Below are 21,943 nucleotides of genomic sequence, written 5' to 3'. Positions count from 1 at the left end.
CAGAACATATTTGTGCTCTACAAATGTTTTGTCTTTTCTTTTGGATGCAGAGATAATTCTGATTCATTAAAACAGCCTGATCTCCGAAGTCCACGTCTATAGTCCCAATCAATCACACACAACGCAGAGATACAGCCGTGCAGTACAGTGCCGGTTATGGGGCCTTCTAGACCCGGATTCATCGTTGATCGACGTCTGCTCAATCACCGCGGCGCTGCTGCTCTAGAGACTCTGTTTACATCATTAAGGTACTCCTGCCGCCTTGGGGCAAAAAGCGAATCTGCAGTCTATATTCTCTCCTGTTTATTTCTTTTCTGAAAACGATGTATTGAGAGTGCTGTTTATGGTTAACTAATATAGAAGTGTGTTCATCAACAGAAATTTTAACATAACATTAGTGGTTTAGTGACATGGCATCTTATAATGGTGATGATGAACCCAAATTCACTGCTGGGATGGGGAGGTTTTTCTCATACCCTGATCAAACACCTGTAAAGCGTGTAGGTGCAGTAGGTTCCCCCATGTTTTGCTCCACTAAAAATACTGATGAAAGCCCTTCATCTAGTGTTAATCAAAATGCCCCTGTAGATGGTTTAGCTGAGCTGGTCACTCAGCTAGCCCAGGAAATAGGGAGCTCCATTAGGGAGGAAATACAGAGTGGCAGGTCCAGCACTCATGAGCCACCAGTAAGTACAGAAAAGATAAGTGATCATCACTCAGAGTCAGCAGGATATGTAGACCTCAGTAAAATGAAGTTCATCATGCAATCAGATGTAAAGGAACCTCCTACATATAGAGGAGATGGTACAGACAAATGCTCCATTCATGAATGGGAGGAGTTGATGAGAATATACTTGAGGAGGAAGAGATGTCCTGTTGGGGAACAATCGGATGAGATGATTAGTCGATTATCTGGCAAAGCAAGAGACATGGTAAAGATACATTTACGCAATGAGACAACTGTTAATCCTAAAGAGAAGCCAGAGATTGTATTTGACATTCTGAAACAGAATTTCAGCTAATTGGCCTACTCATGCATGCCTTTAGCTGATTTTTACAATACTAAACCTGTACCCGGAGAGGCTGTTATGGAGTATTGGGTTCGATTGAACAAGGCCGTAGATGTTGCTGACGAGGGCCTTAAGAGACAAGGTAAGAAGATTGACAGTTACAACTCAGATGTCGTCATGATGTTTGTAACATACTGCCCCGACCCCCAAACTGGCAGCAGTATTCCAATACAAGTCTGCTGAGAAATGGACTGCGAGTGAAGTACAGGAGAGAATGTATGAACATGAACGCCGCAGAAAGGCCACCATGTGTCATTATACCGCTGTATCCTCAAAGCAAGTAACAGTACATTACCAGACAACTCTATTTGAAGGCGGGGCCAATGCTGGTGCGTGCAGTGACACTTCTCTCACATCAAGCGCCAAACAAGATGGGCAGAGTGCAAGTATCGAGAGGCTCATTCACCTCCTTGAACGTACCTTAGAGAAGAGCATACCACCTGTTATGGTTTCACAGACACAGGCCAGGGCGCCATCTTTCCCCGCCCAGCCCTTCAGGCGTAGGGAATGCAGGGTTTGTGGCTCAACAGATCACTCCACTGTGATGCACTGTAGACATGAGAACCTGTGCTTCTGGTGCTTTTCCCCAGATCATTGGAAATCAAATTGTCCAAAACAGGGGGAACGCTATGCCAATCCCGGCGGTGAGAGACGCCCAACACAGCAGCAGAGAAACCCACTACAGCAGCAACCGTTAAACTGACACGCCCACAGGTGAAGGGGGGAAATGCGGGTGTTCAACTGTCTACCCCCAGGAAAGAATCTGATGATCTTGAGAAAACATATGAGATGTTGTGCTCTGATGCGAAAGAAGGAGAGAAAATTGTTATGTTAGGTTCACAAGAGGTTGAGGCTTTTTCAGATTTGTTTTACACCTCTGTGTCTGTACATGGGAAAGTGCAGCTTAAGGGCATGCTTGACACTGGGTCTATGGCCTGTACATTGAGTTAACCTACTGAGCAGAGACTTTTGGAAGCAGGTGCCCTTCCTCAGCAATATCAGCCTCCTAAAGAGTTAGTGTTAGTGGGTTGTGGGGGGAAGAAGGCCTCACCAAAGTGTTTCTATGGGATTGATGTTAAAGTGCCCACCCTAGTTGTTCCTGGACAGCGTGATGATCTTATCCTGGGATCGAACGTCATTAAGCATCTATTGCATGAGATGAAGGGCACTGACGAATACTGGAATCTAGTCAACAACATGGATGGCCAGACTCACTCACCAGAGGGTGAGCAGTTTCTGCAGATGATGACAAGTGTCACAAGATGGAAGGGACAGCAAGTTGATGGCAAGATTAGGACCGTGAAGCTCACTCAAGCTGTGACTCTTTTCCCAAGACTGAACACTTAGTTTAGGGTAAACTTCCTAAAAATGTGGCATTGTCTCCAGGCAGCACTGTAATAGTCGAGCCTACCAGGTCAAAGGTCATGCCCAGAAACATACTTGTGGGTAGAGTTATTACGCCCATGTGGGGAGATGGCTTGGTCACTTTAAAGGTAGTAAACTGTCCATCTGGTTGATGACAGACCCTTCCGCCTACCATACAGAAGGGTTCCGCCTGCTCATTACCTGAAGCTGAGGAAGGTATTAACAGATATGGAGGAAGTAGGCCTTATACACAAGTCGGTTAGTGAGTATGCCTCCCCTTTAGTCATGGTATGGAAGAAAGACGGGAGTCTGAGGTTATGCACTGACTTCAGGTGGATGAATGCACGAACGGTGAAGGACGCTCATCCCCTTCCTCATCAAGCAGATTGCCTCGCAGCCCTTGGTGGCAGTGCATTTTTCAGCACCATGGACTTGACCTCAGGATTTTATAACATTCCAGTTCATGAAGAGGACAAGAAGTACACAGCCTTTACCACACCGATGGGACTTTGAGTACAATCGCATGCCACAAGGTCTGTGTAACAGCCCGGCCTCTTTCATGAGAATGATGTTAAGTATATTTGGGGACCTACATTTCTCAAATCTCCTTTGTTACCTAGATGACTTGTTGGTCTTTGCACCCACCGAGGAACTGGCTCTGCAGCGACTTGAAGTTGTGTTTAGCCGTCTAAGTGCCAACAATCTCAAACTAGCACCAAAGAAATGCCACTTCCTACGAAGAACAGTGAAATTCCTCGGACATATCATTAAAGAGGATGGTGTGTCAGTGGATGCTGAGAAGGTGGAGGCCATTGCCAAGATGAGCCAAGCTCAGCTATCTCCCGATTGGCGCAGTGGTCTAAGGCACTGCATTGCAGTGCTAGCTGTGCCACTAGAGATCCTGGTTTGAATCCAGGCTCTGTCGTAGCCGGCCGCGACCGGGACACCCATGGGGCGGCGCACAATTGGCCCAGCGTCGTCCAGGGTAGGGGAGGGAATGGCCGGCAGGGATGTAGCTCAGTTGGTAGAGCATGGCGTTTGCAACTCCGGGGTTGTGGGTTTGATTCCCACGGGGGGCCAGTATGAAAAAATATATATATAATAATAATGTATGCTCTCACTAACTGTAAGTCGCTCTGGATAAGAGCGTCTGCTAAATGACTGAAATGAAAATGTGTACTCCCTCTGCTCGGAGGCTGAAATCCTTCTTGGGGATGGTATTATATTACCAGCACTTCATTCCTGATTGTTCCTCCATAGCCAAGCCTTTGTTTGCACTCAATGGGGGTCAAAAGAGAAGAGGAAGAGATGGGAGGAAGAAGGGCAACAGTGGGATTGGACTGAGGAGTGTGTCATTGCATTCCAGAAGCTGAAGGATGCTCTTCTGAATTGTGTCGTGCTGGCTCACCCTGATTTTGAGAGGCCGTACATTCTCTTCACTAACACTTCTTTGGATGGTCTCGGGGCTGTGCTTTGTCAAGTGCCTGAAGGTGAAGATAAAGCAAGGCCCATAGCATTCGCGAAAGCAAGACCCTGAGTAAGTCGCAGAGAAGGGATCCGGCACACAGACTTGAATTTCTAGCACTGAAATGGAGCGTGTGTGAGGAATTCAGTCACTGGCTTAAGGGGCACGAGTTCACTGTCTGGACAGATAGTAACCCGTTAACGTACATCATGACAAAACCCAAGCTGGACGCTTGCGAGCAAAGATGGGTTGCCAAGCTTGCGCCGTACAACTCGATTGAAGCGTATCCCAGGCAGCAAGAATACAGTAGCAGATGCACTGAGCCGCGACCCCTTCGCAGTGACTGCCGCGCGGAGACTTATGAGGGAGTCCTACCTAGCACTTCTGTCTGAGGCTGTTGGGACGCCAAATGATGATGTCCAAGATGCCTTCCGGTGGGCTTCTTATCTCCAAGAGATAACCTCCTTGACCACTGCTGAAGTGAAAGCTATATGTCAGCTCCATATTGACTGGGAATGTTCAACGGAGATGCAAGCAATCCAGCTTGGTTCCAACATCCAACAGCTGCTTTCTCCTGGTATTGACACTTTGCCTGAACTCTCGCATGAGGAACTTCGAGGTCTCCAGCTGCAAGACTCTTTGGTTTCCAAGGTCATCCCTTTCGTCTTCAATAAGAAACGGCCCACCAGACGAGACCGATATGATGTTTCTTCTAAAGTGTTGTTGCTGATGAAGCAGTGGGACCGCTTGATCCTAAGAGAGGGAGTTCTGTATCGTGTCATTAAGGAGAGTCACACAAACCGGAGAAAATTCCAGTATGTCTTACCAGAGGTGTTGCGACTCAAAGCAATGACCGGCATTTACGACCTTGCAGGACATCAAGGCCAGGCTAGAACTCTAGCCCTGGCAAGACAGAGGTTTCTCTGGCCTGCAATGGAGAGAGACATCAAGGAGTATGTACGCTGCTGCCAGAGATGCGTTCTAGCAAAGACTCCAGAGCCAGCGGCTAGAGCCCCGTTAGAGAGCATCAAAACCTGCTCTCCCGTGGAGTTTGTTTGTTTGGATTTTTGGACAGCGGAAGACAGTAAGAAGAACTCAGTTGACGTTCTGGTGGTGACTGACCACTTCACTAAACTTGCCCGTGCATGGCCATGCAGAAACCAGACAGCCAAGCAAGTAGCTCGTAAACTGTGGGATCATGTCTTCTGTGTCCATGGATTTGCTGCAAGGATCCATTCTGATCAGGGCGCGAATTTCGAGAGCGAGTTAATAGCAGAATTGCTTAAGCTCTCTGGTGTCCAAAAATCAAGAACCACGGCATATCACCCTATGGGGAATGGAGAGACTGAACGCTTCAACAGGACTTTAGGCAGTATGCTCAGGAGTCTACCCCTGAAAACCAAGGAACATTGGCCTGAACAAATCCAGTCATTGACATTCACCTATAATGCCACTGTTCACGAGACCACGGGCTATGCTCCATTCTTTCTCATGTTTGGTAAGGTCCCTCGGCTACCAGTGAATGTGATGTTCCACAATGTCTTGGACGACTCCAGTGTTGTGGATTGAAACAAGTATGTCGAGATGCTGATCACTGGGCTGAAGGAAGCTATGAGTGTTGCCCAAAGGCACACTGACAAGCAACAGAGACGACAAGGTTGGGAGTACGACAAGGTCGAGAGTACGACAAGCGGGTTAAAGGCATCAGTTTGTCCATGGGGGATCGTGTCCTCATCACCAACAAGGATGAAAGGGGCCGTCGCAAGTCGGCTGACAAGTGGAATCCCGAGATTTTCACAGAGACTTCAGTCAATCCACTTACTCACACATACAGAATCCAAGGCCGCGATGGCAGAGAGAAGGTGGTTCGTAGAAATCTACTGCTGCAGGTGAACTTCCTGCCATTTGAAATTTATGATTCAGAGTACTTCAATGACAGTGATGCTGCAGGACCTTCGATCAATGTAGATGCAGGAGAGGCCACGCATTCCGGTGATGGACTGGACAGGGAAGACATGGAGGACTCTGGGGAGGAAAGTGCATCTTGGATGGCGGAGGATTCAAGCGATTACTCCGAGCTGAGGACATCGGATGCAAAGACAGAACCAGAAGAACCTCGCCTGCCTGAGGAAAATGTCCTGGGAAGCACTTCTGAGATCCTGGAGCTGATTCCTTCAAACCCTCCTCTGATCAAGGAGCAACTGCCTTTAATAATATCAGGTATTTTTATTGGACTAAATGCAGTTTGTATGTGCTGCCCTGCCCTGCCCTGATCAATTTAAATAATAGACAGTGCATTTCCCTCAAAATATAGGCAGTACATTCAGCCTTTGTTTTTTGTCGGTTTATTAAGTTGCACGAAATACGAATCACTGATACATTTTGTTCATGTCTTTATATAGTGTACCAAGATTTGTTCCCACGTTTACGGCCATACCAGCCTGAATACACCCGTTCTCGTCTGATCTCGGAAGCTAAGCAGGATTGGGCCTGGTTAGTACTTGGATGGGAGACTGCCTGCGAATACCAGGTGATGTAAGCTTTTTGTTCCACTAGAGAGTGCTCTTGTGTCATGGAGCAACTGCCTTTTATTTATCACCCTAATAATATCATGTATTTTTATTGGACTAAATGCAGTTTGTATGTGCTGCCCTGCCCTGCCCTGCCCTGATCAAATTAAATAATAGACAGTGCGTTTCCCTCAAAATATATGTGTCAAGGAGCAACTGCCTTTTATTTATCACCCTAATAATATCATGTATTTTTATTGGACTAAATGCAGTTTGTATGTGCTGCCCTGCCCTGCCCTGATCAATTTAAATAATAGACAGTGTGTTTCCCTCAAAATATATGTGTCATGGAGCAACTGCCTTTTATTTATCACCCTAATAATATCCTGTATTTTTATTGGACTAAATGCAGTTTGTATGTGCTGTCCTAACCTGATCTAATTAAATAATAGACAGTGCGTTTCCCTGAAAATATAGGCAGTACATTCAGCCTTTGTTTTTAGTCGGTTCATTAAGTTGCATGGAAATACTAATCGCTGATACATTTTGTTCATGTCTTTATATAGTGTACCAAGATTTGTTCTCAAGTTTACGGCAATACATGCCTGAAAATGCCCGATCTTGTCTGATCTTGGAAGCTAAGCAGAGTTGGGCCTGGATAGTACTTGGATGGGAGACTGCCTGGGAATACCAGGTGCTGTAAGCTTCTTTTTCCACTAGAGAGTACTCTTGTGTCATGGAGCAACTGCCTTTTATTTATCACCCTAATAATATCATGTATTTTTATTGGACTAAATGCAGTTTGTATGTGCTGCCCTGCCCAGATCAAATTAAATAATAGACAATGCGTTTTCCTCAAAATATAGGCAGTACATTCAGCCTGTGTTTTTAGTCGGTTCAATAAGTTGCACAGAAATTCGAATCACTGATACATTTTGTTCATGTCTTCATATAGTGTACCAAGAGTTGTTCTCTCGCTTACGGCCATTCCAGCCTGAATACACCCGATCTTGTCTGATCTCGGAAGCTAAGCAGGATTGGGCCTGGTTAGTACTTGGATGGGAGACCGCCTGGGAATACCAGGTGCCGTATGCTTTATGTTCCACTAGAGAGTACTCTTGTGTCATGGAGCAACTTCCTTTTATTTATCACCCTAATAATATCATGTATTTTTATTGGACTAAATGCAGTTTGTATGTGCTGCCCTGCCCTGCCCTGATCAAATTAAATAATAGACAGTGCGTTTCCCTCAAAATATATGTGTCATGGAGCAACTGCCTTTTATTTATCACCCTAATAATATCATGTATTTTTATTGGACTAAATGCAGTTTGTATGTGCTGCCCTGCCCTGGTGAAATTAAATAATAGACAGTGCGTGTCCCTCAAAATATATGTCATTTATTATTAGGGTGACACAAGAGATGCTATGTCTGTTCCATGGGGTCTCACTGACAGAGCGATGTCTGTGGAATTACAGTTTTTCTCGATTGCTAAGACACATTTCTTGAAAGCTGCTCTCCTTTTCTCTTAACTGTGAACACAAAACCCAATTTTCAAGCTACATTCACAAAACCTCAGACTCTTCTTGCAAAACCAAACTTTCACCTCAAAACAGTTCAATCTGTGCTCAAAACTGAACTATGTTGTCAAATCGTGCCCCGAGTCAATCAAAATAAAAACACTACTGAACAGTCACTAAACACTACGTAGAAAAATAGAAAACACAATGCTCAGGACATGAAGCTGGAGAAATAAATGTTTATTGTTCACTGTACGCTAAATGCATGTTGCAAAACAAAAAAAAACTGTGCATTTAGCACTTGTACAAAAAGACAAAACAGAAATCTTGTGCATTTACATGTAGCACTTGTAAAAACAAACAGAAATCTTATGCGTTTGCCACTTGTGTACAGTAAGCCCATGTAAAAATAAAGTACAAAAATATACAAATAAGTGCATTACTCAGCCACAGCATCATGTCTCCGTACTGGGTCAGGCCACAGGACTTCATCCACATCACAGGCCACATTTTGTCTGGCCAGGCAACGGGGGAAAAAACCCCTGGCATGCCATATCCAGGCTTGGCATGCCTCCACACCTATGTCACCACAGGCAAGTCCCATGGCTTGCAGGAGATTTACCCTGGTGTAAGGTTGGCGTTCATATACCTTCCACCGCCATGAGGAGAAGAATTCCTCAATGGGGTTTAGGAAAGGGGAACACGGTGGAAGGCAAAGATTGATAAAACCTTGGTTCATATTGTACCACTCTCTAACCTGGAGGGCTCTGTGAAAACTCACATTGTCCCAAACAACAACATAGATGGGATGCTCATCCTGCTGCCCTAACAAAGCATCTCGCATGTGATTGAGGAAAATGAGGAGCTGGTGAGTGTTGTAGGGCCCCAGGTTGGCATGATGGTGGACAACCCCATGATTGCTGATGGCAGCACATAATGTGACATTGCCACCACGCTGCCCAGGAACACAAACAATGGCCCGATGGCCAATCACATTACGGCCTCTCCTTCTCCTTTTGGTGAGATTAAACCCAGCTTCATCCATGTAGATGTATTGATGGTGTCTTTCCATTGCATCCAGTTGAAAAACCCTCTGTAGAAATAGATATAGTTTTGTAAGTGATACGGAAAAAGTGATTTAGGCCACTACAGTAAATCACTACTTAGAGTAATCAACATTGAATGTGTCTGGATATATGCCAACCTGTACATACTGGAATCTTTGCTCTTTGACTCTGTCTGAGTTGCGATCAAAGGGCACTCTGTATAGCTGTTTAATGCGCAGTCTGTTGTGCTTGAGGACACGATCAACAGTAGAGAGGCTGACACTGTTGATACCCTCAAAATTTAAATGGTCCTCAATGATCTTCTGCTGAATTTCGCTCAGTTTACAGTTTTTTCCGACTGCTTACACACAAAATCTTTTCATGTCACACGATTTTTGAAACCTCTCACTCAAAGTGCAAAACTACACACCAAATCTCCAAAACCATAAGCTATTTCTCAGCCTTTGACTCAGTTGTCAATTGCATAAAACACTTTTTTCAAAACACTACACACAATTCTCTACCTAAAACACAAAAATCTAACAGGAAGTGACTTGCTTTCCTTTTCCAAACACAACCAATCAAAATGCTACACTTATTCACCAGGGTCAAACACACTCTCCTCACATGTTCAAACACTAATTGCTTAACTGATCACTAACCAATCACTGCTTTACTGTAGTATAGGACTGTTTTGAACAATGGATGCCAACAATGGACAGAGAGCAAGAGGAGTAGGAGGGAGAGGCAGGGGACAACAACGAGGACAAATTCAAAGACGAATAGTTGGAAGAGAGGAGGAAGAGGAGGAGGAAGAGGAAGAGGAAGAGGAAGAGGAAGAGGAAGAGGAAGAAGAGGACGAGGGCAAAGAAGAGAAGGAAGGAGAGCCATCTCTGATGAGATTAGGGCAACACTTGTTGATCATGTGATCAACCACGGTTTGACCATGAGAGAGGCTGGACTGAGAGTCCAGCCCAACTTGAGTCGATTTACAGTGGCGTCCATAATTCGAACCTTCAGAAATGAGAACAGGTATGCAACTATCTAATGACTATTTTAGCATTAAAGTAATGTACTGTAAAATACGTATGACTGCATAGTATTGCATAAACATTTGTAACTCTAAGCCATCCATTTACTGCACTGCATTGAATGAATGAGGTTGGTTATCATGCTGTACTACATTTTTTGTGTACATTGTTTACAGTTCCTATGCTGAACACATACTGTGTTTGAATTTTTGTACAGAGTGGAAAGGCAAAGACATCATGGAGGACGAGGAAGCTTGTTTACAGATGTACAGGAGACTGCAATTATAAATATGGTTTTGGCCAACAATGCAATTAGGATTTGAGAGATAAGAGAACATATCTTGAATAATGACACCATATTTAACAACATCAATGCTGTAAGCCTGTCGACCATACAACACATCCTCCAACGGCACCAAGTGACGATGAAACAACTTTACAAGGTGCCATTTGAGAGAAGAGTCAAGAATCTGCGAAAACGGGGTCCTCCATCACAATGCCATACTGGGTCCGTACAACACCGGCCATATGCTCACTTTTTCTGGATGCAATTTACACAATGCTTGTCCCTGATCCAGATCAGGAGCCTGCTAGATTTGTGGTTATATGGGACAATGTTAGTTTTCACCGGGCTGTTCTGGTCCAAAACTGGTTTGCCACCCATCCACAATTTGTAGTTTTGTACCTACCCCCCATATTCACCTTTTCTAAATCCCATAGAGGAATTCTTCTCAGCCTGGCGCTGGAAAGTGTATGATCGCCAACCCTATGCCCGCATGCCGCTTCTCCAGGCAATGGAGGACGATGTGGGGACATAGAGGTTGCCCCTCTGTCCAAGGTTGGATACGCCATGCTAGGAGATACTTCCTCGATGTTTGGCAAGAGAAAACGTATCTTGTGATGTGGACGAAGTATTGTGGCCAGACCCAGCCCGGAGAAGAGATGAAGCGTAGCTTAGCACTGGTGACTGCCCCCCTACCAATTTCTGGACTGCCCCCCCGGGACCCCACACACACAATTGTGTTCTTTACTGTATTCTAAAGAATATACTTTTGGTTTACATATGTTTATGGTTTTGTTGTATGCTACTGTATACAACAGTAATGTTTGGCCTAATAAATATTTTCTGTTTCTACATTGCATTGGTGTTTACAGTGTACTTGTTACCCCTCTCAGTAGATTACTTTCACTGTAGAACATTGTATTGAAATGTAGATATAAGCCTATGAAAGACCAAAGAGCTTTAGATTTAGAACAACAGTGTTTACATGGTATATCCAAAATGTACTATTATGAAAGAAGTGTATGCCATTTAATGCAAATGCTTCATTCTGACATGTGTTTATGGCATTTTGAATGCAGTGTTACATTTTGAAGGAGATGTGAGGCATTTTGCATTTTGTGTGTGCAGTTTTGGGAATTGTGTGTAGAGTTTTGAAAAAAGGAGACATCGTTTTGAAAACGATGTGTAAGCAGTTGGAAAAACTGTAATGGCATTGTTCTCACGGACCATATCAACAATTAGGGTCTCTTGGTGTGGGAGAACATACCTGTCCTCCCACCCCCATGTGGCAGTCTTTCAATTCTACAAAAAGAGAACATGGAGTTACAAAAATATACATGGAATACTAGGCCTACAAACAGTTAGACCAACCCCCCCATTACAATACTACAGTACATTGGTACAGTGATGTACTGAAACATATATTTACTTACAGTATACTGTGGTACAGTATATAGTATGTCATACAGTAATTGCTGTCAACATTTACATACTGTACTATAATGTCAAAAAAAGGTAATTAGAGAGAGAGAGAGAGAGAGAGAGAGAGAGAGAGAGAGAGAGAGAGAGAGAGAGAGAGAGAGAGAGAGAGAGAGAGAGAGAGAGAGAGAGAGAGAGAGAGAGAGAGAGAGAGAGAGAGAGAGAGAGAGAGAGAGAGAGAGAGAGAGAGAGAGAGAGAGAGAGAGAGAGAGAGAGAGAGAGAGAGAGAGAGAGAGAGAGAGAGAGAGAGAGAGAGAGAGAGAGAGAGAATCTGTATCATATAGTATCATATAGTATCATATATTATCACAGTTTTTCCCAACTCCAGTCCTCCAGTACACATTTGTATTGTAGCCCTGGACAAAAACACCTGATTCAGATGTCAAGGGCTTGATGATTAGTTGACAAGTACAATCAGGTGTGCTTGTCCGGGGCCACAACAAGATATGTATTGTTGGGGGCAGTGGAGGCTGCTCATAAGTGGAGGACGGTTCATAATAATGGCTGGAGTGGAATGGCTGGAATGGAGTGAATGGAATGGTATCAAACAGATGAAAACCATGTTGTTGATACCATTCCATTTACCGTATTTTCCGCACTATAAGGCGCACCGGATTATAAGGCGCACCTTCAATGAATGGCCTATTTTAGAACTGTTTTCATATATAGGGCGCACCGGATTATAAGGCGCATAGAATAGAAGATACTGTAGTCAAACGAATTGACTGGGGTTGCGTTATGCATCCACTAGATGGAGCTGTGCTAAAAGGAATGTCAACAAAACAGTCAGATAAAGTCAAACTTTATTAAGCGTTCTGACAACTCCGTTCACTCCCATGGTAATGTTGTTCAAACGTTAATGTGCATATTAACAATATCTCCCAGCCTTGCTCACTCTTCTCCCAAACGTGGAGGGGAACCTTTCCCTGATTCAGTAAACACGTAGTAAAAGAAACAGTCTGATACCACTAAATCAAACGTTAGTGCATAACTCAACATTGTTCAGTTACATATAACACGTAAAGCTCACTTTTTCAGTTCATTCCCCATCCACGAACCCCTCGAATTCTTCTTCTTCAGTGTCCGAATTGAACAGTTGGGCGACTACGGCATCCAACCTGCCCGGCTCCCTCTCGTCATTATCCGAGTCAGTGTCGCTGCTGTTGCCTGGCAGTTCAGATATTATTCCTGCCTTCGTGGAAAGCTTTGACCACAGTTGAGACCGATATATCAGCCCAGGCATCCACGATCCATTGGCAGATAGTGGCGTAAGTCGCCCGGCGCTGTCTCCCCGTCTTGGTGAACGTGTGTTCGCCTTCTGTCATCCACTGCTCCCACTTAGCTCGCAGTCTAGCTTTGAACGCCCTGTTGACACCAATATCTAGCGGCTGGAGTTCTTTAGTTAATCCACCCGGGAATGACGGCAAGCTCCGAATTAGTTTGCTTCACTTGTTTTTTGACAGCATCGGTGATATGGGCGCGCATTGAGTCGTAGATCAATAGGGACGGAGCTGTGTGGAAAAAAGCCACCCGGTCTCTTGACGTAAATTTCTCTCAGCCACTCACTCATCTTTTCCTCATCCATCCATCCCTTCGGGCTAGCTTTGATGACGACGCCCGGCTGGAAAGTTATCTTTGGCAAGGTCTTCCTCTTGAAAATAATCATGGGTGGAAGTTTCTGGCCATTAGCCTGGCAGGCGAGAACTACAGTGAAGGATGACTTCTCATTCCCTGTGGTACGTACAGACACCGTACTGGTCCCCGTTTTCTCCACAGTGCGGTTCACGGGAATATCAAAGGTGAGTGGAACCTCGTCCATGTTGGTGATGTGCTCTGGCCGGATCTTCTTTTCAGTGATCTTATTTTTGCAGTATGCGCGGAAAGTGACCAGCTTTTCTTGGTAATCTTTTGGCAGTTGCTGCGAGACGGTAGTTCGTGTGCGGATGGAGAGATTACGTCTTTTCATAAAACGAAAGCACCAAGAAGGACCGCCTCGAAATTCATCGATTGTCATGTCCCGTGCTAGCGCTGTTGCCTTCATTCGAATAGTGACTGTAGAGACGCTTCTACTTGCTGCTCTCTGTTCAACAACCCACTGTTCGAGTTTGTCCTCTAACTGTGGCCATCTCGCTTTGTTCCCGCGGAAACTCTGTTTAGTCTTCTTTACTTGGCGCAGGTCATCTTCTTGCTTCCTCCATTTCCGTACCATTGATTCATTAATGTTGAATTCTCTCGCTGCTGCTCTATTCCCATATTCTACTGCATGACCGACAGCCTTGAGCTTGAACTCTGCGTCGTAAGCGTGTCTCTTGAAAGGTGCCATTTTGGGGTCTTTATACACACACAAGTGGTGTGGGACTGTGAGTAAGCACAATACCGGTGTGTACTGGCTACCGTAATGCTGCAAGTGGTGCGGCTTTGTAGTTTACCAGTCGTACTGAAACATTTCATTATTATTAAATTGTTTTTATTGGTTTTTCATACTGAAACATTTTGACAGAGCACCTTGAGCGCCGTGTACAACCAGTATGGATCAACCAATTAACCAATTGATCCATACATAAGGCGCTCCGGATTATAAGGCGCACTGTCGTTTTTTGAGAAAATGAAAGGCTTTTAAGTGCGCCTTATAGTGCGGAAAATACGGTACTCCATTCCAACCATTATTATGAGCTGTCCTCCCTCAGCAGCCTCCACTGATTGGGTGTACTCGAGGACCGGAGTTGGGAAACACTGTAGTAGAGTATAAAAATGTTTTGTCTATCAAACCCATTCATTGTTTCAGAGTCTCGTACCAAGCTGTATATATTCTTCCCATGATGGCTCATAGTGTCTCTGATTGCTCAGGGGACATTCATACATCACTGTCTTATTGCTCTCCCTCTGCAGCTAAACACTAATGAGAAACAGTTGACTGTTCATTCCAGCCCTCAGTCATACACCCACACACACACACACACACATACACACACACACACACACACAGATTTGCATGTGCACTCCACGCATGCATGCATAGGAACGCATGCACACACACATTAATGCAGACACGGACACACACAAACATAGGCATGCATGCATAGGCATGAGCGCATGTACGCAAGCGCACGTACGCACACACACACACACACACACACACACACACACACACACACACGCACACACACACTGTCCATCATGTCCTATGAGCAGGGTAAAGACAGAGCCAGCAAAAACAGCAGCTGACAGACCGTAATAGAGCCTGGCTGTCAATGTGTTGTCAGGAGTATCCCCTGAGGATAGACTGGTCACTTAAAGCCATGATTACTCTTGATAGGTGTTAGCCTGGTGTTACAGTACAGTGAGGGGAGCTCGGCCAGGTCAAGGGATTCTCATAGCTCAGGATCTAGAATAGCCCCTGGCATAGATAGCCTACCGAAGTGTGAAAAGAGTATGGATCTCTATTAATTGTCCTCACTGTAGTAATACTTATCTAACTGTGCAGTCATATGAAAAGTACTTGGATTAAAATGATGATGTAATCTTTTATTTCACGGACATGTTGGAGGTGTGTTTGAGCGTCCAGTGAACCTCATCAATGTTACAGTCTCTAGAGCAGAGAAATGGCTTCTCTCAATGTCCTTGTAGCTAAATCACTGTGATGCCCTGACCACTTCATGTGGATAGAGGAGTGGGTGTGTGCGTGGGTATTTTTGTGTGTGTAGGTGTGTGTCCGTGCATGTCTGTTTGTTTGTACACCTGGGTGAGAGAACCTTTGATCCTCTTATTGGGGAGTTGGAATATTTGAATTCATAAATGGACACATCTCACCATCCCTTGTACTGTCTCTCCTCTATCCACCCATTCATCCCCCTCTCTCTTCTCTCTCTCCCCTTTCAGAGTTAATATGTTCTGCGTCTTTTCTAGATTAACAATAATCAAAAATACATGTACAGTGTCTATGTTATGTTGATTTAATTCAATGTCTACTTTATCAACAGTATGTTGATGTCAGGCTGGTCTTTGTTGTGGAGAGTGCACTCATGTAGGACTAAGATGTTTCTCAGGTTAAAGATAGAGCTTGGCTGTAGCCTAAAACGATGTGCTGCAACTACTTCTCTCAGCTCATTATCCATGCATGTAGGCCACTGGAATATGCAGCTCTGGGGAGGCTGTACATCTGGTGACCGCAGGCATGACAGAGACAGAAAAGTGCAGTTTGACAGAAATCGTACCTGTGAGAATTCATAAAATAACTACATTCTCAAAGTCATGGATAAAGCTCACTATTCTGTCACCCCTTCAAGATGATAAAACGACAAGATCACGCTCCAGAGTTATCTTACAAGGACTACATCATGATGTGTGAAAACATGAGGTACATACAGTATGTGTGGTACTCCATTACTCTGATGACACCAATATATCCTCCCTGCTGTAATATAGGCAAAGAGAATGAGGCTGTAGTATGATAATGTTCCTATCATCCCTATTTAGGTTGATTTATTTCACCAATCTCCCTGTAATCTGTTGGAAACCCACCAGTAACACAGCACCTTCAGGCCGCTCAGATATGTGGTGATATGTGGGCTCTATTTTAAGCATGTGAATCAAAAATAATTAGGCCCTGAGATTGCGAGGCGTTATTAAAATGCTAAACAGTTGAAGGGGTGGATAACAAGACAATCTAAACCTCATCAGGACATGGGAGGGAAGGACAGAGGGAGAAAATAGAACATGTCTGCTTTGTATTCACTGTGGGTGATTGTTATTTCATATATTACAGAATGTAATATGCCCATGGATCATTATTGACCAAATTAACTCAATGCTGATGTATTCACTCTTCCCTACCTGTAGTGGTTTGATATATTTTTGTTTATGTATTAGTTTTGGTGAATTCAAACACATATGCCTAACCTAAGCATGCTGCTTCACATATCAACAGTAGTGAACATTTGCTGCAGAAATATTAACTGTTTTTATTAATTGATCATAGTATAGCTTTTGCTATATTGAAATGTTCATTAGGCCTACAGCTCGGTCTCCACTGTCAACATGTAGTCATAAAGTAATAATAATAATAATAATAAAGTAGCTCCAGTAGCTTTGCATCCTCATTGGCATTATCAGTAGCAGGGCTAGCGGAGGCAGCCATATCCTTCATCTCATTGTTATCTTCCTCATCCTCAGCGATGAGGGCTTTCAGGCTGGTCTCACTGACGGATTTCTCCATAGAGGTGTCTGTTAGGGTGGAGATCAAATCTTCAGCAGAGTCATCCTTCACATCCTCATAAGTAGCGATCATGTCCTTAGTGCTCTCAGGGGTCAGTGCCATGTCAGGAGTGGAGTTCTGGGTGCTTGAGTCTGATGTGTGAACCTCTGTCATGGTCTCTGATGACTGGGTGGTCACCATGGAGATCTGTCTCTGAGAGGTGGCAGTGGTCTGTGTGTCTGTGTTCATATCTGTTGTCTGTGTTTCTGTCTGCGCCTGTGTCGAAGTGTTGGTAGTGGATGGCTTTCTCTCTGTCCTAGTTGCCATAGACGAGGTGGTCAGAGGGGACTCCAGGTAGCTGCCACTCCAGCGGGAGGATGGCCAGGTTCCTAGCCAGGGAGAACTGGGAGAGGGAGCTCTACCCGGAGGAAAAGGGGGGTTAGGTTGAGGTCAGAGGGGAAACTGCCTGGATGTGTGAATCTCTGTCTGTCCGTATAGTAAGTCAGGTTTCAGTAACTTACGTGGGCACGTGGTAGAGTCGGAGAGTCAGGACTTATGTAAATTTTTCTCCACATGGGTCTTCACTTGCCGGGTGTCCTTTTGATTTGCCTGCATAAGACAATTGCAATACCCAATGATAAAACATTATGGGAAAGATCTTTTGCTCACAATAAAATATGATACAGCATGTTTGCTTGTCTCACAGAGTTCAGTCTTTGTCCCAAATTAGTTCCCTTGTCTGTTTCTGGTGTTGTACTTCTGGGTTCATGGTCTTGAGATGATTTCAATAGCTGGACTTCAGTCCAGTCTTTCTCCTCCTACCTTTCCATTACTCTTGTCCTTGACCTTTTTGGTTGTAACATCTCCTCCAGACCAGTCTGAGCCTGTTTAGATTAGACATTTTGATTTTGAAGACACATCTTTCCAAGTGGAGCAATATCATTCTATATCTAATCAACAGACAACCCATAACACTCACCAGTATCAGATGCATTATCTTCGTCCTGGTCCTTTTTACTCTGTCTGTGCTGAGAGGGACGAGTTTTCTTCAGCTTGACTTTCCCTCCACAGCAGAAGAGAGTGAACAGCTGCAGGGCCGCCACAGCTGGATAGATGCTCTGCTTCTTCTCTTTCTGCTGGGTCTCCTTTGCTTTCTCCACAGGGGAGACCTCAGGGTCACAATCAGTACATCAGTTAGAAATCTACTGATATTTCAAACTACAATATCAATAGCCAATGAGCTCTAGTGTGTTTCCATGGCAAAATGTTACCCAATAATAACTAGGGTTAGGTGCTATCCGAGATCCTTGAGACATCCCTACCCTAAACCCTAACCTTACCTCTACCCTTACCCTAACTCTAACCTTAACCCTTACCTTAACCATTTAAATTTCAACTTCAATGGGGGTAAGGTCAGAGTTGGGACGTTCCAAAGATTCCGTTAAGACTTTTTAACTAGTAGGGCCTACCCATCCGAAGGGGCATTGTGACATTATCACATTTGTCAAGCAGTGTCAAAGTATCAAATTCAACACAATATACTGTGTTTTCCTTATTGTGGTCATTATCAATTATCAAATGCATTGGCAAATCCTCATTGATAAGCAGGTTTGGATGTCTTACCGAGTTAGATCTTTGTTTAATGTCTTTTTCTGTTTCCGGTGTCGTTCTGCGTTTGTGGTCCTGAGATTTCTGAACTTCAATCCAAACTTTCTCTTTCCCGATCCTTTCCTTTACTCTTGTCCTTGATCCTTTTCACATCACCTGCAGAATAGTCAGAGCCTGTAAGTGAAACATTTCCTCCAAGTGAAGCCTAAATAATTGTACTATGTAGCAGCACTAGTCAATAGACACCTCCTCACACTCACCAGTATCAGAGTCATTATTGTTGTTCGTATCGCGTATCGTTGTTGCCTTTCTCCCCTCACCACTCTGGGAGGGATCAAATGGTGTCTTCTTCATCCTGACGCAGCTCAGCAGTGTAAACAGCTGAAGAAAGGTCAGGGCTGGAGGGATGCTCTTCTCCTTGGGTTTATTTTTATGTTTGTGGGTCTCCTTTGGTTGCTCCCCTAGGGGAGACCAGAGGGACAGGGTCACTAAGTGTCTGACCCATAACACGCTAGGGTAGTGTACTGTTGTAATCAATCAAATCAGTTATAGGTTGAGAGATGTAGCTAACACGCTCTTCCTGAGCTTGTCTAACAATTTTAATGTGGTCTGGGATTATGTTAGAAGTGTGTTTCTGTGGCAACGTTACCTCATAATGTCTCCCTTATAATAACTAGTGCTCCATCCCTGGTAAAGTGGCATTGTGACATCATCAAGTTCCAGAACACTGGAGCAGCCTATTACTATAGACCTAGTCTGCCTGTATGTCTGTATGTCTGTCTGTCTGTACAGATGTATGATCTTAATTTGATCACTCTTTTGTTGCTGAGATTTGTACTGCAGAGCAAGAAATGCAAACTTGTATTGTATTACAAAAGGCTTCTAAAGTTTGTCATTTCCATTTAAATGTCAGACTTGATTTGCCCAAACAGAAAATGTATCAACCCCTACAAAAAATGTCCATTAATTATAATCCACATCATAATTCACATTTCCTGTTGCTGCAAAATTATTTTCCTGCTGTAGCAAACTGGCTCAAATTAAGATCCTACATCTGTATGTCTGTCTCTCTCTTTCCCTTCTCTCTCCATCTCTCTCTCTGCCTGTACTCATATTCAACCTCTGCCTTCACCTATTGAAGCACTTTGTTTTCTCATCTATTGCCTGCCTGCATCATGTTGCAAGGAGAGGGTGGCTGAGCACAGGTCAATCACTCCACATTGAGAATGATTATACAGTTGATTATCAAGTGCCACACTCAACATATTTCTACTGTTGGCAATCAGAATACATACTTGTTGTAGTCCAAGAGTCTACTCAGTGAATACATGCAGGCCAGCGGGCAAGAGTCATGGCAACACATCTATATTCACACATCTTCTATGTCTGCACTATTAAAAGCAGATCGCCGCCACATGTAGCATAAGAGATAGGTAAACAGCCTTTATGCGACACCTTCATTATTCACCATCTTTGTCATCTGTATGGGAGAGCATGGGGAGGCAGTGCTGTGCTGCTATGCCTTAAAAGGCCACCAGAGAGCATCAAATGACTACATACAGTATGTCAATGACCAAATGTTGTATGTAAAGCAATCATGAATGGTTTTCTAATATACTGTTTAGTACAACACACATCATAAAATAGTCTACACATCATAACATAGGCTACACACAAGTGCAAGTTTCAGTGGGGGTAACTGAATTGATTCCCTTTCAAAAATGTCAGTCCATTTATCCAATGAATCCTCCCATTTCTCCCTCCCTCTCTCTCTCTCTCTCTCTCTCTCTCTCTCTCTCTCTCTCTCTCGCTCTCGCCCTCTCTCTTTTATCCTCCCAAGACTGTTACATGTGTAATATGTTTTTATCCAATGATAGTAAAGATCATTAATGTTGCCATTAATTTGAAAACGATAAAAAACTGCCAGTTCAGTGTTTGGCTACAGTTTAGCCCCGCAGCTCTCTGTAAAGGGCAGTAAGGCTCTTGCAGTCCAGTGAAGATTAGATTGCTTTACAGGCCAGTGAGCCTGGGTGAATCCACAGAGAGCCGCACACAAAGACTGGCACAGAGAGATCAGAGTGGTGCCTCTTGGGTAGTGATGATGAACAAACCTTGGCCTCTCCTGAAGACGATAACAAATGCCTTCATCCTCCAGCCAAGACCATTAATGGCCAGATAAATGCAGGGTGTGTGTATGTGTTTCAGAGGGTTAATGTACATGTGGGTGTGTTGGTAGTAAGTGTCCTATAGAGGGACGATGTGTGTTTTCTTCTATGTGTGTCTGTCAGTGTGTTTATGCACTCTACCTAGTCTTCCTTTCAGACCCCTAGACACTTGTATGGCCACAGGGTGCATCCTGATGGCTTATTGGATTCCTTTTAGTGAGGGCCAGTAGCTAAACAAATAAAGGCAGCCATGTCTCTGTGTTATGACCTCCACCACTGTGGTCACAGCCGGCATGAAGTCTATTATACATTTACAGGATAAACATTTTAACTTCAAACATTAAACCAAGCAGAACTAGGTAGGACGGGGAATCATATACTGTACCTTGGGACTCTGGTCTAGTGGTGTTATCTCAGTGAATAGTGCAAGGTGTTGTAATATCAGAATCAATACACAAATATATGTGTATAGTGCGCGCATGCATTCCTGCCTATCTGCCTGCGTTTGTGTGTGTGTGTGTACGTGCATGCATATGCCTGTGTGATTGAGTGCTGGGTTTAGTGAACTTGTCGTTCCATCATCATGATGGCACTGACCTTCTCGACCAATGTGTTTTGGCTAATGCAGTTTTCAGAGATTGGAGAAATCAATTGCTCAGTCAGGACAGGAGGTGGGCTTGCAAACTGAGTCAGTTTACTGAGCACAGCCTATCCTCTCTTGATTTGATTTGATTTATTAGGATCCCCATTAGCTGACATCAATGGTGACAGCTAGTCTTACTGGGGTCCGACACATACCGAACAAGACATTACAGATAAAAATACAATTGACATGCATTTAGAAACATGAACATGTCGTGTGTGTGCATCTATCAGTTACACATACATGTCAGTACAGACAGTCGTGGTCAAAAGTTTTGAGAATGACACAAATACTAATTTTCACAAAGTCTGCTGCCTCAGTTTTGATGATGGCAATTTGCATATACTCCAGAATGTCATGAAGAGCGATCAGATGAATTGCAATTAATTGCAAAGTCCTCTTTGCCATGAAAATGAACTTAATCCCCAAAAAACATTTACACTGCATTTCAGCCCTGCCACAAAAGGACCAGCTGCCATCATTTACATTTTAGTCATTTAGCAGACGCTCTTATCCAGAGCGATTTACAGTTAGTGAATGTTGGAGCAACTGCCTTTATTTAT

The 21,943-nt window shown here is 44.0% G+C and overlaps 1 long non-coding RNA gene, 2 other non-coding genes and 1 pseudogene across 3 annotated transcripts; 3 read left to right on the top strand and 1 right to left on the bottom strand.

The window, feature by feature from the left end:
- The first annotated feature begins 6,323 nt into the window (after positions 1–6,323).
- LOC121583748 lies at positions 6,324–6,442 on the top strand. The gene has a single exon (XR_006660605.1). It is a non-coding gene; the product is annotated as a 5S ribosomal RNA (ribosomal RNA).
- A 555-nt stretch (positions 6,443–6,997) lies between these two features.
- LOC123489703 lies at positions 6,998–7,116 on the top strand (annotated as a pseudogene).
- A 270-nt stretch (positions 7,117–7,386) lies between these two features.
- LOC123489702 lies at positions 7,387–7,505 on the top strand. Its single transcript, XR_006660604.1, has one exon. It is a non-coding gene; the product is annotated as a 5S ribosomal RNA (ribosomal RNA).
- A 10,273-nt stretch (positions 7,506–17,778) lies between these two features.
- On the bottom strand, positions 17,779–18,669 carry LOC123489700. Its single transcript, XR_006660603.1, has 3 exons — positions 18,588–18,669; positions 17,944–18,133; positions 17,779–17,848 (listed from the first exon to the last, which is right to left on the bottom strand). It is a non-coding gene; the product is annotated as an uncharacterized LOC123489700 (long non-coding RNA).
- Positions 18,670–21,943: the final 3,274 nt, after the last annotated feature.

Source organism: Coregonus clupeaformis, unplaced genomic scaffold (genome assembly GCF_020615455.1).
Source record: "Coregonus clupeaformis isolate EN_2021a unplaced genomic scaffold, ASM2061545v1 scaf3216, whole genome shotgun sequence".
Lineage (NCBI taxonomy): Eukaryota > Metazoa > Chordata > Actinopteri > Salmoniformes > Salmonidae > Coregonus > Coregonus clupeaformis.
Note: the sequence above shows the minus strand (reverse complement) of the source record. Positions and strands in the feature narration are given on the sequence as shown.